Source organism: Oncorhynchus tshawytscha, unplaced genomic scaffold, assembly GCF_018296145.1.
Source record: "Oncorhynchus tshawytscha isolate Ot180627B unplaced genomic scaffold, Otsh_v2.0 Un_contig_7869_pilon_pilon, whole genome shotgun sequence".
NCBI classification, from domain to species: Eukaryota; Metazoa; Chordata; class Actinopteri; order Salmoniformes; family Salmonidae; genus Oncorhynchus; species Oncorhynchus tshawytscha.
This window is the reverse complement of record NW_024608891.1, coordinates 10,637-19,342: the sequence shown is the minus strand read 5'-3', so window position 1 is coordinate 19,342 and position 8,706 is coordinate 10,637. Positions and strand designations below refer to the sequence as shown.

The 8,706-nt window shown below is 43.3% G+C and overlaps 1 pseudogene; it reads left to right on the top strand.

The window, feature by feature from the left end:
• Window positions 1-480: 480 nt before the first annotated feature.
• On the top strand, window positions 481-8,436 carry LOC121843933 (annotated as a pseudogene).
• Window positions 8,437-8,706: the final 270 nt, after the last annotated feature.

Here is an 8,706-nt window from a genome sequence, read left to right as displayed (position 1 = left end):
GGGTCAGGGGAGGGGTTCAGGGAGACTAGTTCTGGGCATTGGGGGTCAGAGACGAGGGGAGGGGTCAGAGACGAGGGGAGGGGTCAGAGATGAGGGGGAGGGGTCAGAGACGAGGGGGAGCCATAAGATCTACACATTACAAAACAATGCTAGTTTTCAATGATCAGGGATATTGGTCTACAGGAATTTACTCAGATTTATTCAACTGATTTGTATCTCTAGTTCTGGGCATTGTATTTTCTCTCCAGGTTTTGTGTTTGTGTTTAGAAACCAACACTGGCTGTCTGATTTGACTCATTGAATGACTTTACTGATGGTTTACTGACTGGTTTCCCCCCATCTCTCTTTCTCGTCTGTCTCTGTGTCTCTGTCTGTGTCTGTCTCTGTGTCTGTCTCTGTGTCTGTCTCTGTGTCTGTCTCTGTGTCTGTCTCTGTGTCTGTCTCTGTGTCTGTCTCTGTGTCTGTCTCTGTGTCTGTCTCTGTGTCTGTCTCTGTGTCTGTCTCTGTGTCTCTGTCTCAGCTAAATAAGGAGATGTCCAACATCGTGACCCAGATCCTGAGCAACTACCCTGGGAAGAACAGCACCACCGAGCAGGCCTGGGATTACATACAGAGGACGGTGAGAGGAGAGCACAGATCTAGGATCATCTTCCCTTAACTCTAACCATTTTGAACTACGAGGGGGGTTATTTTGACTTGCAACGGAGGTCAATTCCAACCAGTTCAAAAGTCACCACACCCGTCGACCAAAAGAGGTTTAACAGGACCTGTAGTTTTTACGGTAAAGTGGCAAAAGTGTTGTAAAATGTATTAAAATACAATAAATCTTAACCATGCAATTGAAAATAATATTCAGTTAGTGAAGTGAAACAAACCGTCTGATGTAAGGAGTCTAGGGTGTGAGTCTAGGGTGTGAGTCTAGGGTGTGAGTCTAGGGTGTGAGTCTAGGGTGTGAGTCTAGGGTGTGAGTCTAGGGTGTGAGTCTAGGGTGTGAGTCTAGGGTGTGAGTCTAGGGTGTGAGTCTAGGGTGTGAGTCTAGGGTGTGAGGCTGTTCAGTGGAGCCAAACCACAGCTGTTAGAAAGGGATTGTTCAGTGGAGCCAAACCACAGCTGTTAGAAATGGATTGTTCAGTGGAGCCAAACCACAGCCGTTAGAAATAGACACGAAGGCCTTTACGCTGTTAAAGCTCCGTCCGTCTGGAAAAGTGATTTCAAATAAAGGGAAGTAGAGAACTCCACCTCTCAGCTCCTTGTAAACGCCTTCAGCAGCTTCAACATTGTCCTAAGTTCATTGTAAAACAATACTTACAGTATAGGGTTGCTAGTCAGCGTTGATCTATCTGAAAACGACTGGACTTCTTGGGGTTCCCCGCTCATTCTCTCTCTGGACATGTTTCTTCTCTATTATTGTCTACCTTTAATGACTCTCCTCTCCCTCCCCCACTTTCTCTTTTCTCCCTCTCTCTCTACCTCTCCCTACCCCTCTCTCTCTCTTTCTCCCTCTCTCTACCTCTCCTTCCCTCTCCCTCTCTCTCGCTCCCTTCCCCTCTCTCGCTCTCATCACTCTCTCTTTGTCTGTCTCCCCTTTTGCTCTCTCTCTCCCTCCCCCTTCTCTCTCTCATCCCCTCTCCTTCCCTCCGTCCATCCCCCTCTCTCTCTCTCTCCTTCCCTCTGTCCATCCCCTCTCTCTCTTCCCTCCGTCCATCCCCCTCTCTCTTTCCTTCCCTCCGTCCATCCCCCTCTCTCTCTTCCTTCCCCGTCCATCCCCCTCTCTCTTCCTTCCCTCCGTCCATCCCCTCTCTCTCTCTCCTTCCCTCCGTCCATCCCCCTCTCTCTCTCCTTCCCTCCGTCCATCCCTCTCTCTCTCCATCCCTCTCTCTCCTTCCCTCCGTCCATCCCCCTCTCTCTCCCTTCCCTCCGTCCATCCCCCTCTCTCCGTCCATCCCCTTCCCTTCCCTCCGTCCATCCCTCTCTCTCTCCCTTCCCTCCGTCCATCCCCCTCTCTCTCTCCTTCCCTCCCTCCATCCCCTCTCTCTCTCCTTCCCTCCGTCCATCCCCTCTCTCTCTCTCTTCCCTCCGTCCATCCCCTCTCTCTCTCCTTCCCTCCGTCCATCCCCCTCTCTCTCTCCTTCCCTCCGTCCATCCCCCTCTCTCTCTCCTTCCCTCCGTCCATCCCTCTCTCCTCCATCCCTCTCTCCGTCCATCCTTCCCTCCGTCCATCCCTCTCTCCGTCCATCCCCCCATCTCTCTCTCCTTCCCTCCGTCCATCCCCCTTCCCTCCGTCCATCCCTCTCTCTCTCTCCTTCCCTCTGTCCATCCCCCTCTCTCTCTCTCCTTCCCTCTGTCCATCCCCCTCTCTCTCTCTCCTTCCCTCTGTCCATCCCCCTCTCTCTCTCTCCTTCCCTCTGTCCATCCCCCCCCTCCTCTCTCTCCTTCCCTCCGTCCATCCCCCTTCCCTCCCTCTCTCCTTCCCTCCGTCCATCCCCCCCTCTCTCTCTCCTTCCCTCCGTCCATCCCCCTCTCTCTCTCCGTCCTTCCCTCCGTCCATCCCCCCCCCTCTCTCTCTCCTTCCCTCCGTCCATCCCCCTTCCCTCCCTCTCTCCTTCCCTCTGTACATCCCCCTCTCTCTCTCTCTCTCTCTCCTTCCCTCCGTCCATCCCCCCCTCTCTCCTTCCCTCCGTCCATCCCCCTCTCTCTCCAGATGGAGTGTTGTGGATGGAGTGGTCATATGGACTGGCATGGTAATGCTGTCATAGTGAACAGTTCCCAGCTGTTGTTCCCGTGTTCCTGTCAGAACGTGTCTCTGGTTGAGGGTAACTCCCCCTCCGACAGTGGTTTCTGTGAGGCACAGTCACTTGATTGGCCCATCTACAACAGGGTAAGAACTCTTCATATATTAGTTGACTGATTGGTTGATTGATTGAGAGAACACTCCTACATTAGAGGCTTGTCATTGTGCTACACATGCATCAGTACTCCATGGAAGTATGTTCCATTGAAATATGGTCACAGTGTTTGACTCCATCACTGAGATACTTACAACATGAACATCACTCAACACCACCCTCATCTGTTAATATATTGGACTGTGTTTAATATACGTCTCTGTCTGTGTCGCTGTCTGTCTGTGTCGCTGTCTCTGTCTGTGTCTCTGTCGCTGTCTCTGTCTGTGTCTCTGTCTGTGTCGCTGTCTCTGTCGCTGTCTCTGTCTGTGTCGCTGTCTTTCTCTGTCTGTGTCGCTGTCTGTGTCTCTGTCGATGTCTCTGTCGATGTCTCTGTCGCTGTCTCTGTCTCTGTCTGTGTCTCTGTCTGTGTCTCTGTCTCTCTTTGTCTGTCTGTCCTTCTGTCCCTTAGGGCTGTAACTCCAGTGTAGAGAGCTGGCTGTTTGCCAACGTTGGAGTGATCCTGGGGGGTCTGCCTGGGAGTGGCTGTCATCGAGGTAAAGAACAACATGTACATTCTATAGAACCAGAACAACATTCTATATGACCAGAACAACATTCTATATGACCAGAACAACATTCTATAGGACCAGAACAACATTCTATAGGACCAGAACAACATGTACATTCTATAGGACCAGAACAACATGTGCATTCTATAGGACCAGAACAACATATACATTCTATACGACCAGAACAACATTCTATAGGACCAGAACAACATATACATTCTACTGGACCAGAACAACATGTACATTCTATAGGACCAGAACAACATATACATTCTACTGGACCAGAACAACATATACATTCTATAGGACCAGAACAACATTCTATAGGACCAGAACAACTAGTACATTCTACAGGACCAGAACAACATGTACATTCTATAGGACCAGAACAACATTCTATATAGGACCAGAACAACATAACATTCTATAGGACCAGAACAACATTCTATAGGACCAGAACAACATTCTATAGGACCAGAACAACATTCTATAGGACCAGAACAACATATACATTCTATAGGACCAGAACAACATGTGCATTCTATAGGACCAGAACAACATGTGCATTCTATAGGACCAGAACAACATATACATTCTACTGGACCAGAACAACATATACATTCTATAGGACCAGAACAACATTCTATAGGACCAGAACAACTAATACATTCTATAGGACCAGAACAACATGTACATTCTATAGGACCAGAACCACATTCTATAGGACCAGAACAACATTCTACTGGACCAGAACAACATATACATTCTATAGGACCAGAACAACATTCTATAGGACCAGAACAACTAATACATTCTATAGGACCAGAACAACATGTACATTCTATAGACCAGAACAACATGTGCATTCTATAGGACCAGAACAACATTCATTCTATGACCAGAACAACATTACATTCTATGACCAGAACAACATTCTATAGGACCAGAACAACATATACATTCTATAGGACCAGAACAACATGTACATTCTATAGGACCAGAACAACATGTGCATTCTATAGGACCAGAACAACATATACATTCTACTGGACCAGAACAACATATACATTCTATAGAACCAGAACAACATTCTATAGAACCAGAACAACATTCTATAGGACCAGAACAGCATGTACATTCTATAGGACCAGAACAACATGTGCATTCTATAGGACCAGAACAACATATACATTCTATAGGACCAGAACAACATTCTATAGGACCAGAACAACACACATTCTATAGGACCAGAACAACATTCTATAGGACCAGAACAACATATACATTCTACTGGACCAGAACAACATATACATTCTATAGGACCAGAACAACATTCTATAGGACCAGAACAACATGTGCATTCTATAGGACCAGAACAACATATACATTCTACTGGACCAGAACAACATATACATTCTACTGGACCAGAACAACATATACATTCTATAGGACCAGAACGACATTCTATAGGACCAGAACAACATATACATTCTATAGGACCAGAACAACATATACATTCTACTAGGACCAGAACAACATATACATTCTACAGGACCAGAACAACATGTACATTCTATAGAACCAGAACAACATTCTATATGACCAGAACAACATTCTATATGACCAGAACATCATTCTATAGGACCAGAACAACATATACATTCTATAGGACCAGAACAACATGTGCATTCTATAGGACCAGAACAACATGTGCATTCTATAGGACCAGAACAACCATATACATTCTACTGGACCAGAACAAATACATTCTATAGGACCAGAACAACATTCTATAGGACCAGAACAATGTACATTCTATAGGACCAGAACAACATGTACATTCTATAGGACCAGAACAACATATACATTCTACTGGACCAGAACAACATATACATTCTATAGGACCAGAACAACATTCTATAGAACCAGAACAACATTCTATAGGACCAGAACAGCATGTACATTCTATAGGACCAGAACAACATGTACATTCTATAGGACCAGAACAACATATACATTCTATAGGACCAGAACAACATTCTATAGGACCAGAACAACATTCTATAGGACCAGAACAACATATACATTCTACTGGACCAGAACAACTAATACATTCTATAGGACCAGAACAACATATACATTCTACAGGACCAGAACAACATGTACATTCTACTCGACCAGAACAACATTCTATAGGACCAGAACAACTAATACATTCTATAGGACCAGAACAACATGTACATTCTACTCGACCAGAACAACATTCTATAGGACCAGAACAACTAATACATTCTATGGGACCAGAACAACATTCTATAGGACCAGAACAACATATACATTCTACTGGACCAGAACAACATATACTTTCTATAGGACCAGAACAACATTCTATAGGACCAGAATAACATTCTATAGGACCAGAACAACATATACATTCTACTGGACCAGAACAACATTCTATAGGACCAGAACAACATTCTATAGGACCAGAACAACATATACATTCTACTGGACCAGAACAACATATACATTATACAGGACCAGAACAACATATACATTATATAGGACCAGAATAACATATACATTCTACTGGACCAAAACAACATATACATTCTATAGGACCAGAACAACATTCTATAGGACCAGAACAACATATACATTCTACTGGACCAGAACAACTAATACATTCTATAGGACCAGAACAACTAATACATTCTATAGGACCAGAACAACATATACATTCTACAGGACCAGAACAACATGTACATTCTACTCGACCAGAACAACATTCTATAGGACCAGAACAACATATACATTCTACTGGACCAGAACAACATATACTTTCTATAGGACCAGAACAACATTCTATAGGACCAGAATAACATTCTATAGGACCAGAACAACATATACATTCTACTGGACCAGAACAACATGTACATTCTATAGGACCAGAACAACATATACTTTCTATAGGACCAGAACAACATTCTATAGGACCAGAATAACATTCTATAGGACCAGAACAACATATACATTCTACTGGACCAGAACAACATATACATTATACAGGACCAGAACAGCATATACATTCTATAGGACATATACATTATATAGGACCAGAACAACATATACATTCTATAGGACCAGAACAACATATACATTCTATAGGACCAGAACAATACATTCTACTGGACCAGAACAACATATACATTCTACTGACCAGAACAACATATACATTCTATAGGACCAGAACAACATTCTATAGGACCAGAACAACATACATTCTACAGGACCAGAACAACATATACATTCTATAGGACCAGAACAACATGTACATTCTACTGGACCAGAACAACATTCTATAGGACCAGAATAACATTCTATAGGACCAGAACAACATATAAATTCTACTGGACCAGAACAACATTCTATAGGACCAGAACAACATATACATTCTACTGGACCAAAACAACATATACATTCTATAGGACCAGAACAACATTCTATAGGACCAGAACAACATTCTATAGGACCAGAACAACATATACATTCTACTGGACCAGAACAACATATACATTCTACTGGACCAGAACAACATGTACATTCTATAGGGCCAGAATAACATTCTATAGGACCAAACAACATATACATTCTATAGGACCAGAACAACATTCTATAGGACCAGAACAACATATACATTCTATAGGACCAGAATAACATATACATTCTACTGGACCAGAACAACATATACATTCTACTGGACCAGAACAACATGTACATTCTACTGGACCAGAACAACATTCTATAGGATCAGAACAACATGTACATTCTACAGGACCAGAACAACATTCTATAGGACCAGAACAACATATACATTCTATAGAATCTGTCAGGCAGGTCTCTCAGCCAGACAGATGTTTATCATTAAGAGGAATAAATGCCCGTCAGAAACAGCTTCTGACCTCTGACTTAATCCACGTGACTTCCAAGACAGCAGCTCTTGCTTTTCAATATATGTAGACACTTCCTGCTACAGGAGCGTACATTGATCACAGCTATTGAGAGAACCCTCCTGAGAGGCTTTAGATGTAGTGATACTGTTAACCTGACCTCTAACCTCTGACCTCTACCCTCTGCTTTCCACAGCTCCTGGGTATGATCCTGTCCATAGGGCTGTGTAAGAGCATACACACTGAGGATTACACCAAAGTGCCAAAGTACTGAAGATGATGACGGGGACGCTATGACACACACACACACACACACACACACGTACGGTGCAGATGTTTATTTGATTTCATTTTTTTGTTGAATTTCTTTTTGTTTGTATTTTTTGGGGGAGGCACATGTCTTTTCTCTCAGTCCAGTTTCCATCTGAGCACTTTAGAGACTGTAGTTATGGATTAGAGAGGAAGACGAGAGCAGACCGGGTCACAGAGACAACAGGAAAGAGAGATGCGAAGAAAGTGAGGACAGGAAGCGTGAAGAGAGGACAGAGAAGACGAGGATGTAGAAAGAGATGGAGGGTCGTCTCCTACCCTCGGCAGATGCAGTCTACCACATCCTTGACTTCTGGGGAAAGATCCATTTTATCATCAGGAATCAATCATGATCGGCATTGTTTGTCAGCTCTCATAGGGTCCAATCCTAACTTCAGATATGCATGGGTAACTTTCACGTTTTGAAAATGTAAAAATGTGAGATTTTCAATTGGAGAATTTAATGAGGAGATTTGTGAAAATGTGAGTTGGCGTTCGCCGATCTCAAGTTCGGTTAACGGTTGTTATTGAGTTGACCTGACTAGAAGAGGAAGAGTTCGGGTTATTGGACTCCTGGAAAATAAACAACGTTTCTGTTTTTATTTTCTGTTCTTCAGTGTTTTGAGGAGTTATGCATTTTGTTTGTTATAGTACCTTGTATATAATTTAGTTTGGTATTTCGTGAGCCTCTGAATCTGCGTTTTTTTTGTTGTGAAGATGGTTTTTTTTAAAGTAATAGGAATAATGAGATACATTGCACAGGGATATTATTTGCTGCCCTACGTTTTCTGAGCTAGATATATATATATGTAAATCTGTTCTATAGTATTCCCACGCGTAACAGAGGGATATATGTGACTGTATGCAAATCTAAACCAGCTTTGAAATGATTAAGTTTAAGATAAATATTATATCTTTTTGCTCTTCTTGAGGTCAATTTTCAGTCTACAAATGATTTGTGTTCCGGCTCCTTGACCATCCGCTCAAGAAACA